Genomic DNA, 24579 nt, shown 5'->3' with positions numbered 1-24579 from the left:
AATTCCTCAAACCAACTCCTACTTTAATGTCAAGTTCACTTATTCCACAAAACAATTTCACTATAGTCATGGATAACTTGTATGGCTTTAAATTCAATGGCCACTTTTATTGCTCATCTAATTTGACCTTTTACCTCCTGACTTATCCCTATAATACTGGAACTTCTCAGTGGAGTCCTAGCTCTTCTTGCTTTATCCTGAACTCTCTTCTTAGGATACTTCATCCAGGTATGCAGCCTTCATCAAATCAGAGCTGCATTTCTCTGATTTCCACAGCAACAAAAATATTCCTTCTACTTGATAGTTCTACTGGGATGTATTTAAAGTACCTTGAACTCAATATCAAATACAAAGTTGCTGGGGTCCGGGACTGTCCAGATCTCAGGCCCTGGCTTATCTATACCCCTGATGGACACCACTGTGCTATTTTGCTTGGGAACAGTTACCCTTAGGTGCCTCAGGGCTAATTTTCCCAGCAGGAGAGAGAGCAAGAGAGAGAGAATCTTAGAGGCAGAAGAGCAGTCTTAATACTAGAGTGGATCTTAGCAGTCTTCTTCGGGAGATGCCAGGCAGATGTCCTATAGGCAGGAGAAGCAAAAGAGTCAGAGTAAGCGGGCCCATAAAAGAATGAACTCTCCCTGACTGCCTTCTCCTGCATCTTCTTGTAGATATGTTCTCTTGGCTATTTGCACCACAGGTCTAGACTGATAATCACGGATCTTCTTATCTCACAAGCTCTCATGTTATAGAGAGCTGAGTCCCTCCCCGTGCCCTGATCACCAACGTGTTATATTACCGAGCTGTTACTGGTGTTTCTTACAATTACTGAGTGTTCCAAGCTCAACTTTCACTTCTCCTTTCCATATGCTATATGGCATACTACACAAAGTTTATGTTCTCCTCCCACCTATAACCTCTCCCACTGACCCTCTCTCAGAGATAATATCACCAGATGTCAAAAAGTCTCCCAGAAACAAACAAACAACCCAACTCTTTTACCTTTCCATTCCAAGCCCTGAAAAGTGCGCATCCTGAGTAACTTTCCAACACATCAGCTCCTGAGCCTACACTATTATCATCCTTGTTCAAGTCATAATTATATAACTTGGCAGTGCTGCAAGAGAATTCTAACTGGTTTTTCACTCTTGCTTTCTCCAATCTCTTCTCCACTTTTCTGTAAGAAAAACATTTCTCAAATTATTTTCCGAACATTCCAAACATTCTGTATGGATTGGTCATTCAAGTGCATCTTATTCATCCCACCTCTGTCTGCCTTTTGCCTAAGTAGACCAAGCTTCTCTGGAAGACTGAAGTTACCTGCATGCATACTCCAATTAATTGACTCCTTTGGTAATAGTATCTCATTTCTGTTTGTTTAAAATGGATCATATAATACATGTGAAGTAAAATGTTTCCCAGTCATTTATTACATACAGAAGCGTATAGATTTTTTTCTGAAAATAGAAGTGGCTCTCAATATTTATAAACAGCTGATATATTTTTACTGCCCTTGGGGCTTACTTCTGGACTTTTCCAAGTATGATGCCAAATGAATTGAGGCACTTCCACAGTTATCACTTTACCTTCAAGGCGTAAAATTTACTTTTTACATTTTAGCCAGAAAATGCATATTAAATGTTAAAAATTAAATCTTTATTTTCAACACAAAGAGTCCAAAAACAAGGTAGATCAATCTTTTCTGCAATCAATTTATCTGAAACTTATCCTGAGTGCTTGGAACAGAATCTGAATCCAACTCAATAATTTATTTATTGATCAATTATGAACCTACTGAGTCTCATAGCATTATGATAGAGTTGCACAGGGATGGTGGTTTAAGAAAGAATGTTAGAGAATTAGGTAAGAAAGGAATGTGACATAGATCACATACACAATCTGGTTGTTGGAGAAAAGCATACCACACAAGATCTAGTCATGTAATTATAGATACATAGATAGATAGATACATACATACATACATACATACATAGATAAATAAAGGAACAGAAGTAATTTAATGCTCAAATGGATTATTTAAAAAAAAATAGCATTGTATTTTCATAAATGGAGGAAATAGAGTCCAACAAGGCTTTATAAAGGAGGTGAGACTTTAAGTGGACATTAAAAATTTTATATAAGCAGTTGAAGTTATAGTCGACAGAATTTTCTGATGGGTTAAACCATGAGGTATAATAAAAACAAAGATTTTTTTCTGGAACAACTAGAATAGAATTGCATTTACGGAGGAGAAACAGGGAGAGAAATTGCTAGGAGTGAAGAGAAACACAGCAATTCATTTTGAACCTGGTAAATTAGAGATGCTTATTAGGCATTGAGGATCTGATGTTGAGAAGAAGTTAGAGTGATGAGACTGTGCTTCCAGAATGAGAGGTGTGAATGGAGGGTGCAAATTTGTGAGTCATCAACAATGTTAGTTTGGGAGCAATGAGACTGGCTGAGATCACCAACAGAGGAGAACCGATACAGAGAAAACGTCAATCAAGGACTAAACCAAATGTAACTCAAACACTTTTAACCGAGAAAACGAAGAGAAGCCAAAAGGAGAAATAGTGATCAATGAGGCTGGAAAAAAATTAGAAGAATGAAGTGTGCTGACAGATTGTTTAGAAGAGAATTTCAGGGCGGCGCCTGTGGCTCAGTGAGTAGGGTGCCAGCCCCATATACCGAGGGTGGTGGGTTCAAGCCCAGCCCTGGCCAAACTGCAACAAAAAAATAGCCGGGCGTTGTGGTGGGTGCCTGTAGCCCCAGCTGCTTTGGAGGCTGAGGCAAGAGAATCGCGGAAGCCCAAGAGCTGGAGGTTGCTGTGAGCTGTGTGAAGTCATGGCACTCTACCGAGGGCGGTACAGTGAGACTCTGTCTCTACAAAAAAAAAAAAAAAAAAAAGAAGAGAATTTCAGGGAGGAAAACGTGATCATTTTTGTTAAATGCTATTGATGGATCTAGTAAGATGAGTGCTATGAATTGGCCATTGGATCTAGCTACACATGGAGGCCATTGGTGACCTTGATCAGAAGAACGTCATTAGCGTGAGAGGGAAGAATGCCTGGATGGTGTGCGAAAAAGAAGTCAGAGACAGAGCAAATATAAACCTTTGACATAAGGAAAAAAGGAGAAGGGGAGTTGGGGCAAGGTGAGAATATAGAAACAAAGAGTTTTATGTCTTCGCTTACTTAAAAAAGCAGGATTTACCGATGGGAATTATGAAGTAATGAGGAAAAAATTGTGATGCAAAAAGAAAGAATAACTAGATTCATATCATTGCATAGGTAACAACAAGTTAGCTCTGACTATACCTCTGCACATTTTGGAACAAGTTTATAGCAGCCATATTTCTATGGCATCTTGAACAAACTTACAAGACAGCACGGGAACCCACTTTCTCCTCTCTCACTAGGAGAAAATTAAAGCACTCGCTCCTATCTTAGAAAAGAGCGAAAAAAGAACATTGAGTATTGGAAGAAAGAGTTGTTCTGAATTGAAATATTTATCCAAGTGGCCCTAAAGTAAATTAAAACAACCTTCTTATGCTTATTAAGTTTACATGATGATTAAGTTCAAATCTTTCTTGCGGCTTCCCTACTACCACCCACGTTCACTTCATTTCTGTTAGGGGAACAGAAATCCAGGATGCAATTAAGGAACATTCAAGGAGTTTGCTTGTCCAATGGTGATTTGTGACATTTAGCCCTTGGCCCCGCCAGTCAATTTTTCTAACTTCTGTTTGAGGTAGCTATACTGACCCCTATGTTTAGGCATTGCGTAGTTAAATACTCTTCAAAATTGTATAAAATCTAATAATAAGTGTTAAAACCCTGGTTTAACTTAATATATATTCTGTGACTTAACTCCATGCCACAAACCTTAAGGTAAAGACAGAATAAAGTGGACCACTTCTAAATAAAGGAAAGCTATTGATCAACCAAGACTCTTTAAAACTTATATAGCCCAAGAATGATGCTGCTTAGACCATCTTAAAGCTACCATTTTAAAATGATTCTTTTCCCCAATTCACCCTCCTGGGCACAGTCCTGGCCATGTTCCTGACTCTGTCCCAGGTTCACACTTCCGTATACTGCTGACCTTTCCAGGATGGTTTCCACACTTCCTCTTCCAGCCCTGATACAGGCTTCGTCCCCAATCACTGAACCACTTACTGACCTGCCTTCCTAAGTGCTCTTCTGCTGAGCTTTGTTTTTTTTGTACCTGGATATGTTTAAACCCTTTAAAATACTAATAGATTCCATTTCAATGATGCCTGCTCTATGCTGGGCACAGTGATGCAAACTTTACAAACACTTGGCCAGGTAAACATCATCATCATGAAATTATAAGAGAGAAAGATCAGTCTATGAGAAGTTGAGTAACTTTTGAAAAATATGGAAAATTCAGCATTCAAAAACATGTCAAATACCAAGGTTTTAACCACACCAGCCTGACTTGCTGCAGAATTCCTTAGTTTATATTTGAGTGAACTCATTAGGGTTTGCTCTTAATTATTTGAAATCAATTCTTCACCACTTGACTTAGCGTAGTTGCAGCCCCTCCGGGGAGATGTCCTGGGAATCTGAGCCACGTCCAGATGTTGCACCTGGTAGTTCTGTGTCGTAAGGAAAGAGAACACAACGAACCCCTGCAAATTTCAGGGTAAGGGCATAACTTGCTTGTGTGGAGTAGAGGAAGAAAGAAGAATTTCAGCTTAGGAAGCAGCACGTGGGTCTGAATCTCAGCCGTAAAACCTATGGTGCCTCAGTTTCCTCATCTACAAAATGAGAGTAACATTAATAAGTAGCATGTAAAAGTATTGTGAGGGTTAAATTAGTTAATAGTACAGTATTTAAAACTGTCGCTGGCTCATATGCAGGGATTTATTATTGCTAGTACTGTTACCATTACTCAGCCACTACCTTCCCCATGTTGGCTGTGAGGTTACCCTGGATTCTGTCCATCTCCCAGGGATTTTGGCAGATCTCAGACCTCTATTCATGACCTTCCTCTTCACTACTGCTGAAACCAGAGTGGGTTTTCTGGTCAGGCAGAGTCTTAACTGAATCAAACTCATATGTTGTGCCATTTCTCTGGCAAGACAATTGCATAATGACACTGTCATTTAGAAGACAAAGAAACAGATTCCCTCACATGGCCCCATTTGTCCTACTTTCAGCAACGATGTTTCTTCAGCTTTTATCCTTTTATAGCAGTTACTCTCATCCTGTGCTCTTGCTTGGTCAGATTTTAATGCTGAGGTTGAATTTCTTGACGATTCCAGGACCTCTGTTCGTCAGCCTCTATTCACGTCTCTTAATCATGACACTGCATTTTCTCTAACTGGTTCCCAATTTGCTCATGTTGTTTTCCAAATGAGGCAAACAAGATTCTGAAAGTAGAATTTCTCTATTACGAGAGGGGGAGCTGCTGACTTCCTGGTCCATAGCCTAATGGGACCCGCATCTCATTTTCAGACTCGATATTCTATGTCTAACTGATTTTAATATCATCCATAAACTATGCACACTCCTGTGCAAAGTTCTTTTGACAATATCACTTTCTGCACTTTCTTCTTCCTCTTGACTGGCAACATGCCAAAAGTGCAAGTTTGCCTTTTTACAAATGGAATCTCATTTTGTCATTTTCTGCTCCTACTTAAAGTGACATCTGATGGAGAAAGTAGTAAGTTGCTCTTAGTGCTTTAGTAGGTTACCCCCTTGCATCAAGTCAAGCTTTCCAAAAGTTAAAACAAATAGTTTTCAAATATATATTTTTTTCTAAAAAAAAATTGGTGCCATGTTTCATAAAATGACCTGACTCTTTTAAATGCATGTTGCAAATCTGGTCCAATTATAGTAATAGGTGGCTCATGCCATTCACTGACCAGTTTGTTTTACCAGGTACCCAGTTTGATAAGCATCCACAGGATGACTGATTTATATTTTGGACAAGAAGAAGAACTTGCCCTGCATAACGATGGACATCTTGTTACATCCCATTCCCAAATCTGTCAACCATCTAATGACAACCAGAGAACAAAACAATATTTTGCTTGTTCATAAGCAACAAGGCCCATGAGTATAAATAGCTATTTTTTTCTAAGTGTTTATATGGTAAGAGGGCACGCCATATCCATATTCGTGGAAATCAAGAAGTAGACGGTGCTTTCATTTTCCCTATTCCTAATCAGTGAGATTCTATATCCTTGGTTACTATACTGACAAAATATTCTGTGAAAGAAAAAAAAGAAACTCAGCACAAGGTGAGCCCTAGTGCATTTGTGTCTGTTAATATAATCCAAATGTTTCGGCAATGGTTTCATTATGCATCAAGGTGAAGTCTCATGACTTGCAAACCACTACACTGTCAATTGAAGTTTCTAAGACATTTTTCTTAAGAAATGAAAAAGGATTTACAACAAGTGTATCCCATTTCTCAGACCCCCCACTGTGAGGGTATTTTTTTTTTCTCCTAATATTTGCAGGCTCTAGGTGGATATTGCCATTGTAACAGTGCCAGGTACTGGGAAATTCAAAAGGGACCAAGAACTCACCCCAAAATGATCTTGGCAATTTGTTTCAATCAGAAATGTGTTTCGATAAAAACCAGGGGGAAAGGGCTATTTATGGTCCAATGTTTCTGTACAGAAACTGAGCATACAAGTCAGAGAAGGGGATGATAATCAGTGGACAACTCAGAGAAGGGGATGATAATCAGTGGACAACTCAGAGAAGAGGATGATAATCAGTGTACAACTCAGAGAAGGGGATGATAATCAGTGTAAAATTCAGAGAAGGGAATGATAATCGGTGTACGACTCAGAGAAGGGAATAATAATCAGTGTACGACTCAGAGAAGGGGATGATAATCAGTGTATGACTCAGAGAAGGCGATGATAATCAGTGTGCGACTCAGAGAAGGGGATGATAATCAGTGTACAATTCAGAGAAGGGAATAATAATCAGTGTACGACTCAGAGAAGGGGATGATAATCAGTGTACGACTCAGAGAAGGGGATGATAATCAGTGTACAATTCAGAGAAGGGAATGATAATCAGTGTACGACTCAGAGAAGGGGATGATAATCAGTGTACAATTCAGAGAAGGGGATGATAATCAGTGTACGACTCAGAGAAGGGGATGATAATCAGTGTACGACTCAGTGAAGGGGATGATAATCAGTGCACGACTCAGAGAAGGGGATGATAATCAGTGTACGACTCAGAGAAGGGGATGATAATCAGTGTACGACTCAGAGAAGGGGATGATAATCAGTGTACGACTCAGAGAAGGGGATGATAATCAGTGTACGACTCAGAGAGGGGATGATAATCAGTGTACGACTCAGTGAAGGGGATGATAATCAGTGTACGACTCAGAGAAGGGGATGATAATCAGTGTACGACTCAGAGAGGGGATGATAATCAGTGTACGACTCAGTGAAGGGGATGATAATCAGTGTACGACTCAGAGAAGGGGATGATAATCAGTGTACGACTCAGAGAAGGGGATGATAATCAGTGCACGACTCAGAGAAGGGGATGATAATCAGTGTACGACTCAGAGAAGGGGATGATAATCAGTGTACGACTCAGAGAAGGGGATGATAATCAGTGCACGACTCAGTGAAGGGGATGATAATCAGTGCACGACTCAGAGAAGGGGATGAAAATCAGTGTACGACTCAGAGAAGGGGATGATAATCAGTGTACGACTCAGAGAAGGGGATGATAATCAGTGTACGACTCAGAGAAGGGGATGATAATCAGTGTACGACTCAGTGAAGGGGATGATAATCAGTGCACGACTCAGAGAAGGGGATGATAATCAGTGTACGACTCAGAGAAGGGGATGATAATCAGTGTACGACTCAGAGAAGGGGATGATAATCAGTGTACGACTCAGTGAAGGGGATGATAATCAGTGCACGACTCAGAGAAGGGGATGATAATCAGTGTACGACTCAGAGAAGGGGATGATAATCAGTGTACGACTCAGAGAAGGGGATGATAATCAGTGTACCACACAGAGAACGGGATGATAATCAGTGTACCACTCAGAGAAGGGGATGATAATCAGTGTACGACTCAGAGAAGGGGATGATAATCCGTGTACGACTCAGAGAAGGGGATGATAATCCAGTGTATCACTCAGAGAAGGGGACGATAATCAGTGTACGACTCAGAGAAGGGGATGATAATCAGTGTACGACTCAGAGAAGGGGATGGTAATCAGTGTACGACTCAGAGAAGGGGATGATAATCAGTGTACGACTCAGAGAAGGGGATGATAATCAGTGTATGACTCAGAGAAGGGGATGATAATCAGTGTATGACTCAGAGAAGGGGATGATAATCAGTATGCGACTCAGAGAAGGGGATGATAATCAGTGTACGACTCAGAGAAGGGGATGATAATCAGTGTACGACTCAGAGAAGGGGATGATAATCAGTGTACCACTCAGAGAACGGGATGATAATCAGTGTACCACTCAGAGAAGGGGATGATAATCAGTGTACGACTCAGAGAAGGGGATGATAATCAGTGTACGACTCAGAGAAGGGGATGATAATCAGTGTATGACTCAGAGAAGGGGATGATAATCAGTGTACGACTCAGAGAAGGGGATGATAATCAGTGTACGACTCAGAGAAGGGGATGATAATCAGTGTACGACTCAGAGAAGGGGATGATAATCAGTGTACGACTCAGAGAAGGGGATGATAATCAGTGTATGACTCAGAGAAGGGGATGATAATCAGTGTATGACTCAGAGAAGGGGATGATAATCAGTATGCGACTCAGAGAAGTGGATGATAATCAGTGTACGACTCAGAGAAGGGGATGATAATCAGTATGCGACTCAGAGAAGGGGATGATAATCAGTGTACGACTCAGAGAAGGGGATGATAATCAGTGTACGACTCAGAGAAGGGGATGATAATCAGTGTACGACTCAGAGAAGGGGATGATAATCAGTGTACCACTCAGAGAAGGGGATGATAATCAGTGTACGACTCAGAGAAGGGGATGATAATCAGTGTACGACTCAGTGAAGGGGATGATAATCAGTGTACGACTCAATGAAGGGGATGATAATCAGTGTGGGACTCAGAGAAGGTGATGATAATCAGTGTACGACTCAGAGAAGGGGATGATAATCAGTGTACCACTCAGTGAAGGGGATGATAATCAGTGTACCACTCAGTGAAGGGGATGATAATCAGTGTACGACTCAGTGAAGGGGATGACAATCTGGCCCACGAATAGCCAGAGAATTTTCATTCCACCACATACCCAGGCAAGGACCCTGATTCTGTTCAGTCTGTAAGAAGAGGAAATCAGGCTGATAGATATGGTTTGAAGCTCCCAGAAACCTGGTTTATGGTAAAGTTACCTTAAAGAAAACAAGCAGTTTCATGATGTTTAGAGTCAACTGTAGATTTTCTTGCTTCATCATATTGTTGTCTCTTTTTATCTCTTGAAACTAATTTTCCCTTTCCAAAATCCTTCCTTCTTTCTTTTGTCCTGATTGCTTATATTTTATGTGCCTGATTCCCTATCCTGTCCATTCAGTCCCTCTGAACCATGCCTATATTGTGCCACACATAGACACACAGAAACACGCATATCTTTAGGTTATAGGAAATAAATTGGAAGAAAATAATATTTATTTATTTATTTATTTTAAGATCTAGAAGTATAAGTTTACTTTATATTTGAGAGAGATAAGAGAGCAGAAAGCAGAAAGTAAGAGACTGGAAGATGGGCGGAACATAGCAAAAAAAACCCCCTTTAATTAATAAATTGTGGTATGTGTACACCATGGAATATTATGCAGCCTTAAAGAAAGATGGAGCCTTTACCTCTTTCATGTTTACATGGATGGAGCTGGAACATATTCTTCTTAGTAAAGTATCTCAAGAATGGAAGAGAAAGTACCCAATGTACTCAGCCCTACTATGAGACTAATTTAGGGTTTTCACATGAAAGCTATAACCCAGTTAGAACCCAAGGATAGGGGGAAGGGGGAAAGGGAGGGGAAGGGGGAGGTGGGTAGAGGGAAGGGGTTTGGTGGGATTACACTAGCAGTGCATCTTACAAGGGTATATGTGAAACTTGGTAAACGGTCTGTGAAGCTAGTGAATGATGCCCCATGATCACATCAATGTACACAGCTATGATTTAATAAAAAAAAGAGAGAAAAAAAAAAACCCTTTAAAACAAACCCAGAAGAAAGTAAGAATCAAATTAAGATTGAATTAAAAAAAGACATTGAAATGCACATGTAATTAAACTGTGAAAAGCAAGACAAACGAGGAATATTTGGGGCCACGTAAGTGAAACTGCTCAAAATAAAATTGCATGTGGAAAATAATTATCATTTTATTATAATTATTTATAATTTTATGATAACCTTTTATAACACAGACATAAAAAAAGACATGAAAAAAGATAATCCGTTTTTACCACTCCTGGAAAGATGACTCAGGGAACAGATTGCCAGAAGCATTTTGCCCTGCCTTCTTCTGACAATTAGAACTTCCCCAGCTAATGCTGTGTAATAAATTTGTGATTATGCCTTTCATTAAGGCATTGCTGACGTTAGTGCCGCAAATTTTATTTGTAATCCAGTAGCTACAGGTGTGTGATTGAACGAAGCAGAAGTCAGAGGAGTGTAAGCTTCAGCATCCTCACTGTCTTCACGTTCCTGGCAGAGAGTAAGCACTTCTAAATATGCGTTGAAAGAACGAATAAATCAATCAATTCATATAGGAATACAAATACTTGGCAATTCCAACAAAAATCTCCAAGGGTCAAATGTCCGTAGCTGCTGACCTTGAGTTACAAGTTCATCTGATAAGTGAAGAGCAAACAAAATATTCACAATTGTGCCTAGAGACCACTGCATCCCTCTAACTTTATCACTGTCCCTTTGACACACCTGGCGTCCATTCCTAGTGACTGGCATTTGGTCACAGATAGGCTTTCAGAGCTAGCTCATGGATTCAGGATCACTATTTTGTATGTGCTCGCAAACTAGCATTGATTATTTCCTAAAATCTTCAGTTGTGAATATTTTCTTTGCCTAACGCGTTTAGATAATCTTTGCTCGATTTACCAATGTCATCTTTTTTACTCATTTAATTTCCTTTTTGTTGCTTATTGTGTTCACAGACAAAAGGAATCAAATTACCTGCCTGTACAACCAAGTAAGCATAAGCCTAAACACGTATAGTCTGATGCTTTTATTTGAGCCTAGCTCCTACTGACCACATCACAGCCAGTAGTAACACTCACGTGAGTTTCCACTTTTCCCTTACCTTCTCTCCACTGGAAATGTCCTCATTCTTTCCCTCTATGTAGTTTCTACACAGTCACCAAAATCTATGTTTATAAACCTGCCTTTAAGCACGTATTGCCTGTCCACTTATTTGACACATAGAAGGTATTTCATCATATCAGTCGTTTATTACATCATATGATTGCAAGTTCTACTTGTGCAAAGTCTATGGCCTGTATCAATTGTAACCTGCAGCACTGATCATGGTCCACTGTGAAATGATCACTCAAGTGTTTGTTGATTGACTGACTTGATCCTTCTGATCTTATGTCTTCTATAATGCCACTTTTTTATAACACAGACCAGTAATTGATTTTACATCCGGCACTCATTCAGGTCACAATGCCTAGAGGTTTAATGACTCAATTTACCCTTTTAGACCACTTGAGATAATTTTCAGCTGCAAGTATTTCAAATCCAGTAAATAATAACATAATTGTTTTATTTTTTTTTTCGTCTTTCTCATAATAGGAAGCTGTAACAGGCATTTACTTGTTTTCACCCACCAGATCAATAATGCCAGGACCAGAATTTCTAAAAGTATCTTGATGTTTCTTTAACAGGTCTAAGATGGCTGCTAAAACTATCAGTATCAAGTTTATGTTCAAGGGAAGAGAATAAGAAAAAGGAAGAGTAGAAAGAGTAATTCATTCAATCCCTACACAAGAAGCAAAGCAGCAAAGCAGCACTTGTAACGCTTCACGCACTTCTGTAGGAAAGGTGAGCAGGTAGGTATGAGGTTGGTGAGACCCTGGGTTAATAAATTAACAACACCTGCCACAAACTCCCTCCTGAAGATGCTCTGTGTACCATTTTTTCTCTAGCCATAAACTAGGCATAAGATTACCAGCAAACTATGTCGGAGCAAGTTCAGACTGTGAAATGTTTAGGTCCCAGGTAAAGCAGCACCCCATGCCTTATCTAGAAAGCTTGGAGAATGAAATCTCAGAAAAATGAAATGTAAGCCAACACCCAGTTAAGCAGAGAAGGGGACGGCAAGCAAACATTTGCTGAGCACAAACTACGTACAAGGACAAGGAAAAGGAGCCTGGAGTTTATTGTTATCCTCTAGTTTTCCATTCTCAAGCCTAAAAAAGAATACTATCAAAGAGACAGAGAACTTCCTGTTCTTGCTATGGAAAGTAAAGAACTGAATTCATATTTAATGGGAAAAAGAACTGAATTATTTTAGAGAATAATGTGAAATCTTCAGGAAATAAAGTCCTACCGAAGCCATTTGAATTTGAGCTTCAGATCCCTTTCATAGCGAAGTGACTACCTTTTGAAGTACAGATAATAGTATCTATTTTAATCTTTGACAAAAGTTTCAACAAAAGCTAGATTGAAGTGTATGTTTTTATTACTTTGAAGTATTAGTAAAAATAAGAACTTATATAAATTAAAAGTACATAAGGAAATAGTTCTTTGTCATTTTAAATGCCTGGCTCACACCTATAAATTTAGCACTCTGGGAGGCCAACACAGGAGGATTGCTTGAACTCAGGAGTTTGAGACCAGCCTGAGCAAGAGTGAGACCCTGTCTAAATTAAAAACAGAAAAATTAGTTGGGCCTGATGGTGCATGCCATTCAGGAGGCTAGCTTGAGGCCAGAGTTTGAGGTTGCTCTGAGCCAGGCTGACTCCACAGCACCTTAGCCTGGGGCAACAGGAGTGAGATTGTGTCAAAAAATAAAATAAAATAAAATAGAAAAGTGACTGTGAAAAATTATCTGTCAATTTTAGATATTGATTACACATTTTCTGTATCAATGTATCTTGATAAGTATGTATACAATTCTGTATTTTAAAAGTAAAATTATGAATTACAATTTAGATATTTCACTAATTCACAGAAGCATTATTGTTGTAAATTCCTGTTATAAATACAAAATTTTTCTATGACAGATCAATTTGAGAAGTTTCATATTTTAATAAATAATTATCATAAGTTTGCATTTTGTGCTTCTATTTAGAATGACATTCCTTCATTAGGAAAAGTAAGAAATTAATAGTTTTTTGTACTGAAACTATCATACAAATCATAATAAATTACTTTTGATTTTAAAACAAATAATTTATTTTATTTTACGCAGAATGTCTAATTTTAACCTGTGTATGAAAACAGGTTGAGGCTTTGGAGCCAAAATTAAATGGTTAAACAGCAGTTTATAGTCCTAGTTGAACCACTAGGTGGCAATGTTGTCACAATGAAACTGCAGCATTCAGCTACTTCCCATGTTAGAAATAAGAACTTTTGAAGGCTCTTAAGACTTCAGTATCTATTGCTTTCACTTTTCCAATGTGATTACAATATATCTGTAATAAACACAAAATAGAGAGATTAAAATTCATTGTCAACATCTGCTATTCACTATGAGGTGTGAATCATGGTAACTTTTTAAGGAAGTGTTCTCTGAATTCTAGAGCTTAAAAACTATTTGCATAAAGTAGCTATTATGAATAAATATTCTATTTTCTTTGTTCGAAATCTTTATGGCTTTATTTAATGTACCAACGCTCTATAAAAGTAGTTTTTAAAATCCTTTCTGCAAAAGACTGCCTGAAGTTTAATATGATGCTTAATATTCACAGATTCTTTTCAACGATAAAATAATTCTAAAATATTATTTAATTTGCTGTTAAAATAAAGGGTCAAAAATAGATGGATGGATCTCCCCAAACATTAGATTATATGTTTGTGTATTTGTGAGGAAACAAGAAAATGGAAATATAGGGGCAAGGAAAAAAACTCTTAGTGAAAGGAAATACAGTTATTGATAATTCAAAAAAAATATTGAAATTGGCAGGTAACGGTTTCAGAAAGAGAAATGAAGATAGTAGAGTATGATTCTTGCAGGACGACTCGGACACTATAGCGGGTTTACCTGTTATTGAAATGGAGATAAACTTGTCTGCTTATTCTGGGCTTGGGTTATTTACGCACATGTGGCGGTAAAGAGGAAGGTTTGCTGGCTGCTCCGAACACTCAGCAAGTTCACCTGCCGATAGGGGACAACACAATTTAGCTCTTTGCCCAAGGCTGCAGTTTAGTTCTATGGATAGGGACACACTTTCTGAGCTAATGTGCTTGCATTTAAATTCTGGCCCACTGGGCAATTTATTAAACCTCTAAAACTTGATTTTCTTATCTGGAAATTGGGATAATGATATTCAATTGAGTTGATTTGAGAACAAAATTAGAAAATCCACGTAATGCACACAGCCTGACACATAATGAGGCCTTAGTTGCAGCGGTGGCTTTAGTGGCTATCGGGGTTGTTGTTATTAACACAGCCCAGGAACTGTGGAGATGGAACCACTTCCCGCTGGCAGGCTGCCTGCAGACAGCAGCAGCCGGAATGACAAGATTGTCTTACACTGGGAGTGAACCTGTGGTTCACGGGCCTTAAGAAATGGGGGCTTCTAGTCCATCTTCAGTTCTCTAGGGCATCTCAACCAACTGCAGAACCCTCAGAAAATGATATAATCCCTCTGAATCTTGATTTTCTCACCTGCAAAATATAAGTGAAAAGAGTGAACCTCCCCTCCAAGGAGATTTTGTGAGGACATCATCTACATGTATCACTATAATAAATGTAAAAAGATAAGCTCAAGATATATTCGCTGTTCTGGCTACTGTTATGTCCGTACTGCCACCACAGATGATGTATTTGTGATCCTCTGATTGTGAGAGTTTTTCCACTTTCCTATTCACTTCCATCTGGAAACACTTTCAAAGACCCCAGTAATCTGCTTCTATGCTGACCTCTCTACTAATCCTGGGGAAAAATGATTTACCAATACCAAAAAAAAGTTAGAATAATCACAATACCGGCCAAAGGGGGTAAAACATAAAAAATCAGATTTAAAATATAAAAATATTGTAAATTCTAAGTCAGGATATAACACTGTAATTTACTGACCTATTATTCACACAGAAAATCCTCTCGTTCTTTCTAAAACCTATTTGCCAAATTGAAGAAGAATATAAACTGCATTCTTTAAAATCTACACACCCACATTATAATATTAAACATGCCTCATTATAAATCTTCCCCATCTTCATTATACTAAAAATTATATGACTTTAAAGACGGGGTTCATACTCTCAGCATTGATATCAACATCTGCACATTCTTAAAAATGAACAAATGAATAAGTGAAAAAAATCAAATATTATGTCAATCAAATCATCCATTCTTAAAATTTCTTTCTGGCATTTGTAACCAAAATCACTTCTCACGGCATCACTATAACCTGTGGACCTTCAAGTGGTGACATTTTGATACTGTGTAAATGGATTAAGGAAAAGCCAGTCAGATTCATACTTACTTGTGCTATTTCCATTCCCTCAAAGAGCCCCGAGGGTCTGATTCTTTTGACCTTCAGGACTAGCTATCTAATGCCAATTTGTACCAAATGAATTAGAAGAAGCATTGGGGCAATTTCAAATGTGTATTTTATCAGTTACTGTTAATATCTGCTATTCTAAGTTGTTTATTTGAATTAAATGTTCCACTTCATTTTTGAGTCTAACAGGGATTTGTCATACATAGTACGATACAATTTCCATTTAAATAAATAATAAGTAGTATAAAAATTTTAATATCTTCCCTTAGAAAAGCAAATTTGCATTATTATGCACAATGTGAAATTTAAGAACATGAATGGGTCCCTTTCAGGGAGGTCTGCTGTGCTGTCGGCATGACCTCCACCAACCTTCAATACTCCTGCAAGGCCAAAGCCACCCTGTAAACCAGATAGTCACTACATGTAAGCAAACCCAGGCTCAGAGAGGGTAAATAACTTCTTCATAGTCACACAGCTAATTAAATTGGGAGCTGGAATTTAAATCCACATATTTCTGACTTCAAAACCTATACTTTTCTCATCTTTTCATTTACCACTAGAAGTGTTTGCTAACAGTAATGATTTCTCCATAGGAAAATAATTAAAGTGACTGAAGTTATGTACATTTGACATCCAAGTATGGGTGGTATAGCTAATTTAGGCAAACAAAAACCAATTTCTGGGGGGAAATAAGAGATTTAGCTGACCTATTAAGTGTATCAGTAACATACATTTGCAAAGGTCATAAGGGAAGTTTCACACTAATAAGTGATGGCAGTTCATTTAACAGATGATATTCATTAGCTGTCTACTACATGGCAGGCCCCATGTGAGTCTATCTGCAGAAAACAAAAACGAAACAAGCGAAATGAGTTTTGTTGAGGTGGAGCTTACAGATGAGTGAGAAACCATGGCCCATAAACCTGTGAAAACAAGGTTTCCAGGTACTTTGTTCTCTGCAAGAATGAACATGTGGGTCTTGGTACTTCACATCAACAAGAATAGAAAATAACTAAACCTAGTGTAATAACGGCTTGAACAATGAGATAAAAATAACGCCACCAGAGGAGAAAATTAATCAAAGTGAATGAGGTAGGTTACATTATTTTGACTCTGACTCCCACAGCATGTGTCAAGGCAGCCTGAATGTTTCCCCTCATATCCATTCTCTGTTCTTCTCCGTCTTTTATCAGCTTCATCGGTCAGGAAAGTAAGTGGTTGTTGTATCAATATATTTCTTATATTAAGACCATCTGCCAGCTCAATTACTCGAATACATTCTCACAGTATGGGATTTCTCGGAGGAGTAATTCTATTACAACACTGCAGAAATTATATAAGTTTCCTATGAAACTGAGAGGGTAGAAATGTTTAGATCGACAATCATTTGTTTATATGGTACAGATAATCGAAACATAGTGTCATCTCCTCGCTGTTGTGTTTTTTTTTCTTCTAGACTTCAGAACCTTATTTTGATTTTGACAACTTAAAACTACATATTATTTTTTTGTCCATTTAATTTGAATGAGATAATAAATTCGCTTTGAGAAAAATTTAAAAGGCACAACAATGTACAGAGCCTTCAAAGGCAGTACTATTGAATGAGACAAATAGTGGTAGAAACCAAAAACAAATCTTCTTTTTCTGTCTCCTTTGTCTCCGCGACCCTTACTCTACACACCTATGTTTCCTCATCTCAAACTGGGCAAAATTAATTGCAGGAATTGTGGTTGAGGTGCTAATGCCAGAGGAAACTCTATTCTGAATTATCCTGGATAATTGTGTCTATATTAAAAAAAAAAAAAGAAAAAGAAAAGTTTAAAAAAAATTCAAAGTCGACTGTTAAAAAAATACAAATACATTTGACAGTAATTTTGTGACGTGGTACAGAGATAGAAATAAACTGCAAAAAATATAGCTTTATAACACAAACGGGGATACTTAGTGGAAATTCTCACGTAAAAGAATGGACGATGTAGAAAATACTTTTTTTTTTTTTTAGGAAGGAAAGAAAATGTACTTAAAATGCAGCATAAGGTATTTAATTTAAATGCAGAATTATTTTTGCAGGTACAAAACCCTAGTAAATATTACTGTTGAAATTATGAAATTCTTTTATCTCAAAGTTTCTTTAAGTGTTCTTGAAATAATACTGGATCAACTCAGGTCAGTTTCAGAAAGCATGTTTTTCTTTTGCTCTTCTTCAAGAAAATACAACCTGTTCATTTAAGTATTGTCAAGTGGTCTGATCTTTTCTTTTGAAACCTTGTGTTTTAGTAAAAGAAAAAAAAAATGAGTTTAATGAGAATCTGAGTTCAGCAATCCTGACTGCTCATTCCAGACTTTGGCTTAGAATTCAGCGAGTGCTTTTTTATGGACTAGTTTTCAGAGCAGTTCTGCAGGGAAGTAGGGATGAAAACCAGGTTACCTCTGGTGCTCTCTCCCACAGCTGAGAGTCCGTTCGTTTACATCATTAAGCTGTTGATGGGCTCAAAGCCCTCTGTCTGGTAATTCTCATTTCCTCCTGCGATGATGTTCTCTCTGGGCAAAGGTGAAAAAAAAATTCAATCCAAGTCAAGAATCTATTATTTACTTCTTGAATTCTCTCCCGTCTCCAGTTTATACTCGGAAGCAAAGAATATCTTGCACTTAGTCCACTGAGCGAACTTCCCTCATTCCCAGGCATGGATAAGAAAGTTGCTGGGAAGAGAGGTCAAAATTCTGCTCTTTTTTAAATTCAAGTTTCCAAAGTGAATTTATGTGTTAGTATTTATTTTTTGAGGGTCAATTCTGACTGCACCGGTTGTTGGGGCCATGTTACTGTATGCTGGGCAAAGGTCCAAAGGCTGTTAGTACAATCTGACTCTGTGATCTGGGAAAAGAGCATGAACTTCAGGGGCTTAACAGCTGCCTTCCTTGCCTTCGCTTTAATGGCTGGTCTCTGTTTTATCAGGGAATACGGTACATGGTCAATTTTCTGAGGTGATTTCAGGAAATTCTCCCTGGAAGTATATAAACAAGTCAGAGTACGTGAATAGTATTTTTATGAATTATGATGAAATATATAAATCTTATAACAATTGCTCCTATTTTATTAATAGGTAGGAATATAAAAATTAATAAAATCTTACACTTGTGCATATGACTTTAAGTACAGGGGTTCCTGTATTCATGAGTACTTGTAAGCAGGAAGAATGTTCCAGATGCCTAGACTGTTCCTACATAGAGCAGACTCAAATATAAGATTGAGACTTGAGTTTAAGATTCCAGTGGTCCCAGATTTCTTCACCAAAGGCTATGCTTTCAAAACATCACTATCAGGGTTTCTAATAAGTTAATCCTAAAAACACCTCCCTGCTTCCTTAAGTAATTCACACATAAGTTACTAAAACACAAAATACTGTTTTTAAAGTATCCTGGGCTTTATGAGCAAGGCACCAGAGGGGAGAGCAATTCCTCCAGGAAATCTGACCACTCCTGGCCTCTGTGACTACCTTAAAAGCGAAGATGAATATTTGTCCTACACATAACCCACTAGAAGCGTCCCAGCATTAGCTCACAAAGAAAATACTCTGGGGAATGCACAAAACTACTAATTCTGCCTTCCATCGTCACATATGTGTGGCCGACTGAGTTCCTGAGATTAAGAAGAGCGAGCGCAAAAAAGCCGAGACATCTGTTCCTGGGTGAAAAACATACTAGGTGGCATTAGTATAGCTGTCACCCCCAACCGTGACGACTGTGAGGGCCTATAATATGTATGCATTTGGCGTGTGCAGACGAACTCGTGGTTACACATTTCAGTGTGTATGTGAATGCGTGCATGTCCCTACACGTGCCAGCATGTGCACATTTAAAATGGGGGAGAAAAATCCCCGTACACGAAACTCTTGTCTCCTTTTGTCTTGGGGCAGGGCTGTTTTCTGTACCCGCCTGTAGCATGGTCACATCAAAGGTTCTCCAGCACCGTATGGAAACATGATAGTCACACCTAACGCTGAGTCTGAGGAGAGTTTTGAAGTCGGAGAGTAAAGCATAAATCATTTTAGAAAACGTTATATGAAATGGAAAAAATAGTATGTGGTAGCAATGGCTGGGACTAGAACACGTCCTTGTAGAGAATGGCGTGGGGACCATCGGGGGAAAGAAGGCAGCAACGCCCTTGATCCCTCTGACCCAGGGCTCAATATTCACTAGTGACAGTCCTCAGCCTTGTTGGAGATACCTTTATAAACCGGAGCTAACCTCAGGGATTCCCCGGAAGATTAAATGCTTATTTGAAAAGGCTAAAGTAACAATAAGACACACACAGAACTCTGATGACAATGCACAGCATCTTCGAATTTCAAGAGGCCTTTTACAACAGAAGTTTTTGAGAACTTGGTAGAAAACAGATTTTTTTTTTCCCCCTTAGGCCGGCTGTGCTGCAAATTTTCTCAGTCTATTGGAATTTACTGCTCTTTTCACCCAAAATCATTGCAAACGCTGACATGTCTAAAAATGGTTCTGCCTCTCCTCTGTTCTAGCCTCAAATGAATTTTCTTTATAATTTGACCATGTGCTTCTATAAAGCGTATTATTATCTTCTTCACTAGGGGCTGTTTTTTTATTTTTCGTATGGGAAAGAAATATTTTTTTATAGACCTTGAGTGAAATAACATGGATAGAGATTAGCTAATCTGTAGATTAAATTCTTTTGTACATGGGCTAAATACAGGAAAAAACCCATAAAGTCATAAATAAATAAACTTGCTTGAAACAAACCAATTTAGTTTAAAAAATGGATGGGCAAAGCAGAGGTTTAATTCAAATTGTAATGCTAAAGTGGCCATACAATTTTGGTGAAGCAGGTTCCAATTTCAAGAGTGGAGAGGGGCATTATTAATTATACAGGGATAATGCTTATAAATGAAGATTGACCCAGTGAGAGATGGGCACCTTATTGATAGTCAATCTCTCTCTGCCCTTAGCTGTGCAACCTGAGCACACTATTTCAGCTTACTGGAAATTAACCAAGCATTCAGAATATGAACTCTTGTGCTGGATGTAAATCTTGGATGCACCACTAACTAGCTGTGTAACCAAGGGCTCCCAGGTAGAGATGAGTGGACAGTTTACAAACCCTGAGCAAAAGGAATTGGTACTATTAAAAAAGGGTTTACTTTACCTAGTCTTCCCCACCATTACAAACTAAATAAAGAACTATGGAAAATGTCCCCAGAGTTAAATTCAGGAGACAATAGTCCACTGATTTTTCTCCTAATAATTCCTCACTCTCAGAAATAAGAAAGAGTTAAAGATATTAACAAACTGGAAAATCTCATATTATTCTTCTTGACATCACGTCACTTCTATCCTCAGTTCATCTAGTTTCAGGTCCTGGAAAAAAAAATTCTAAAATATACCTATGAATCTCAAAGTCATGTCTACATAATTCCTTTTTAATATTATGACAAGAATGGAATATTTATCCATTAAAAAAAGTCACCATAGTGTTGAAAAGCCAGCAAAGTTTCCTTCTGTCATCTTGTCCTAAGCTTATCTCTTTTCTAAAGAGCAATAATAACCTTTTAAATGTTTTTAACTTCGTTATTTTAAATTTGTGCCATGAGCAAGAAAAAGCGTGGAAGTTCCTTTCCAAGAAAAAAAAAAAATGGAGTTACACAATAGGGACAGTAGAAGAAGGAAAAGATAAATCACTTTCACTCTTCTAGTCAGACCCGAGTTTTCCAGTAAGAGGTTGCCATCCATTTCCTGAGTGTTCTGCACTTTCATTAATGCGACAGAAAGCCTTAGCCTTGTTTGTACTTATCAGAAAAATAAGTTCTTTTAGGATTACATGCAGGCCCAGCTTAAAGCAGTCATTCAATCAAAAGGAAATGTCGCCTTTAAGTTTTAGTGCTTTGTAATGTTCTGTAAGAAGCCATAACCCACTTCAATAGATGAAAGAGAAGCAAATGGAGACATTGTATGAGTGTGTGTGTGTGTACACAGGGGTGTGGACACACATCTGTGGGCCCCGGTGTGTCCCAAAGCAGCTTTTCTCTCCTTCTGTGTCATTAACAGGAACCAAGGAGTTGATAGAGGTTATTTATATAAAAATCTCCCTGTCCTGTAACACTTATGTTTAATGAGTTTGGTTTACAGCTTAAAAAAAGAAATGTAATTTTTTTCTAACAGCTTATATGAGGAAGTCATATAGCAAAATGAGGAAATAGACATCCCAAAGGTGATTTGATAAGAAAAAAATGATTTTCTTTTTTTTTTTTTTTTGCAGTTTTTTGGCTGGGGGTGGGTTTGAGCCTGCTGCATCCAGTATATGGGGCCGGCGCCCTACTCTGTTGAGCCACAGGTGCTGCCCCCAAAAATGATTTTCATATATATATTTTCCTGAAATTCTACTTGCAGACTTACTTTAAAAGGCTTAGAGCTTGCAGGTATTTAAATGCAGATTATTGAATGAAATGTGGTGGCCAATGTACACTATATTAAACTTTGGAGGGAAAACCTAATTGGGCTTTGCAGAGGGTTAGATGAATGTCTCATCATCCAGTATTAGTGAGACCATGCCTTAATAAATCATCTAAAGTGTTTTCAATAAGCAACAATGTCAAATATAGTAACAGAAATATACATATATATTTATTTATGTACAGGGTTTGAAGTGATAACATCTTGATTGTATTTTATATTATATACTTATAAAGGGCAATACAAAATATGAGCACTGATAACTCAAAAGAGTTTATGTTAATTTGAAATATATCATGTATGTTCATCTATATGTTCTGGATAGTCAAATTAAAATAAATAGGGTTTGGGATTTACTTACTTTCTCAAGTCAGCTTTGGCAGTGAACTATAATGTAAATTACAGGTGTTGTAAGACCATAAAAAATGAAAGTTAATGATGCTTTTATTCAAATATGAGAAGAAAAATACAAACCTAAGTCACAAAGGTGTTGAATGAGCTACCTATGTGATCAGATCTTTAGTTTGAATATAAGTTCTGCCTTTTCCTAACTGTGTCTTGGGGAAATTGCCTCACTTCGTGGAGCCTTAGCTTTTCTCTATGTAAGTTGTCACCTTCTTGCAAAAACTAAATGGCAGTTAATAATAAGAATTATTGACCTAGAAGTTCTATATAATGTAGTCTAACTATTCTATAAGGGACAGGTCTAAGATCCATAGATTTAATGGACTTTCCCAAGGTCACAGCATTATCAGCAGAGTTGGTACACAGTCAGCCTTTACAAATTTTGGTAGGCAGAAGCAAGCCTCTAGCCAAAGGAAGGGAACCAAAATGAGTTCTACATAGGAAGGAAAGCAAGGCTTGTGGACATATCTTTTTTTTTTTTTTTTCCTTCAGATTTTTTTTTTTTTTTTTTTATTGTTGGGGATTCATTGAGGGTACAATAAGCCAGGTTACACTGATTGCAATTCTTAGGTAAAGTCCCTCTTGCAATCATGTCTTGCCCCCATAAAGTGTGACACACACCAAGGCCCCACCCACCTCCCTCCTTCCCTCTTTCTGCTTCCCCCCATAACCATAATTGTCATTAATTGTCCTCATATCAAAATTGAGTACATAGGATTCATGCTTCTCCATTCTTGTGATGCTTTACTAAGAATAATGTCTTCCACGTCCATCCAGGTTAATACGAAGGATGTAAAGTCTCCATTTTTTTTAATGGCTGAATAGTATTCCATGGTATACATATACCACAGCTTGTTAATCCATTCCTGGGTTGGTGGGCATTTAGGCTGTTTCCACATTTTGGCAATTGTAAATTGAGCTGCAATAAACAGTCTAGTACAAGTGTCCTTATGATAAAAGGATTTCTTTCCTTCTGGGTAGATGCCCAGTAATGGGATTGCAGGATCAAATGGGAGGTCTAGCTTGAGTGCTTTGAGGTTTCTCCATACTTCCTTCCAGAAAGGTTGTACTAGTTTGCAGTCCCACCAGCAGTGTAAAAGTGTTCCCTTCTCTCCACATCCACGCCAGCATCTGCAGTTTTGAGATTTTGTGATGTGGGCCATTCTCACTGGGGTTAGATGATATCTCAGGGTTGTTTTGATTTGCATTTCTCTAATATATAGAGATGATGAACATTTTTTCATGTGTTTGTTAGCCATTCGTCTGTCGTCTTTAGAGAAAGTTCTATTCATGTCTCTTGCCCATTGATATAAGGGATTGTTGGCTTTTTTCATGTGGATTAATTTGAGTTCTCTATAGATCCTAGGTATCAAGCTTTTGTCTGATTGAAAATATGCAAATATCCTTTCCCATTGTGTAGGTTGTCTCTTTGGTTATTGTCTCCTTAGCTGTACAGAAGCTTTTCAGTTTAATGAAGTCCCATTTGTTTATTTTTGTTGTTGTTGCAATTGCCATGGCAGTCTTCTTCATGAAGTCTTTCCCCAGGCCAATATCTTCCAGTGTTTGTCCTATGCTTTTTTGGAGGATTTTTATTGTTTCATGCCTTAAGTTTAAGTCCTTTATCCATCTTGAATCAATTTTTTTGAGTGGGGAAAGGTGTGGGTCCAGTTTCAGTCTTTTACATGTAGACATCCAGTTCTCCCAACACCATTTATTGAATAGGGAGTCTTTCCCCCAAGGTATGTTCTTGTTTGGTTTATCAAAGATTAGGTGGTTGTAAAATGTTAGTTTCATTTCTTGGTTTTCAATTTGATTCCAAGTGTCTATGTCTCTGTTTTTGTACCATGCTGTCTTGAGCACTATGGCTTTGTAGTACAGACTAAAATCTGGTATGCTGATGCCCCCAGCTTTATTTTTGTTACAGAGAACTGCCTTAGCTATGCGGGTTTTTTTCCGGTTCCATACAAAACGCCGAATCATTTTTTCCAAATCTTGAAAGTACGA

This window comes from Nycticebus coucang, chromosome 9 (assembly GCF_027406575.1).
Source record: "Nycticebus coucang isolate mNycCou1 chromosome 9, mNycCou1.pri, whole genome shotgun sequence".
NCBI classification, from domain to species: domain Eukaryota; kingdom Metazoa; phylum Chordata; class Mammalia; order Primates; family Lorisidae; genus Nycticebus; species Nycticebus coucang.
The sequence above is the reverse complement of the archived record's forward strand: the minus strand, read 5'-3'. Positions refer to the sequence as shown.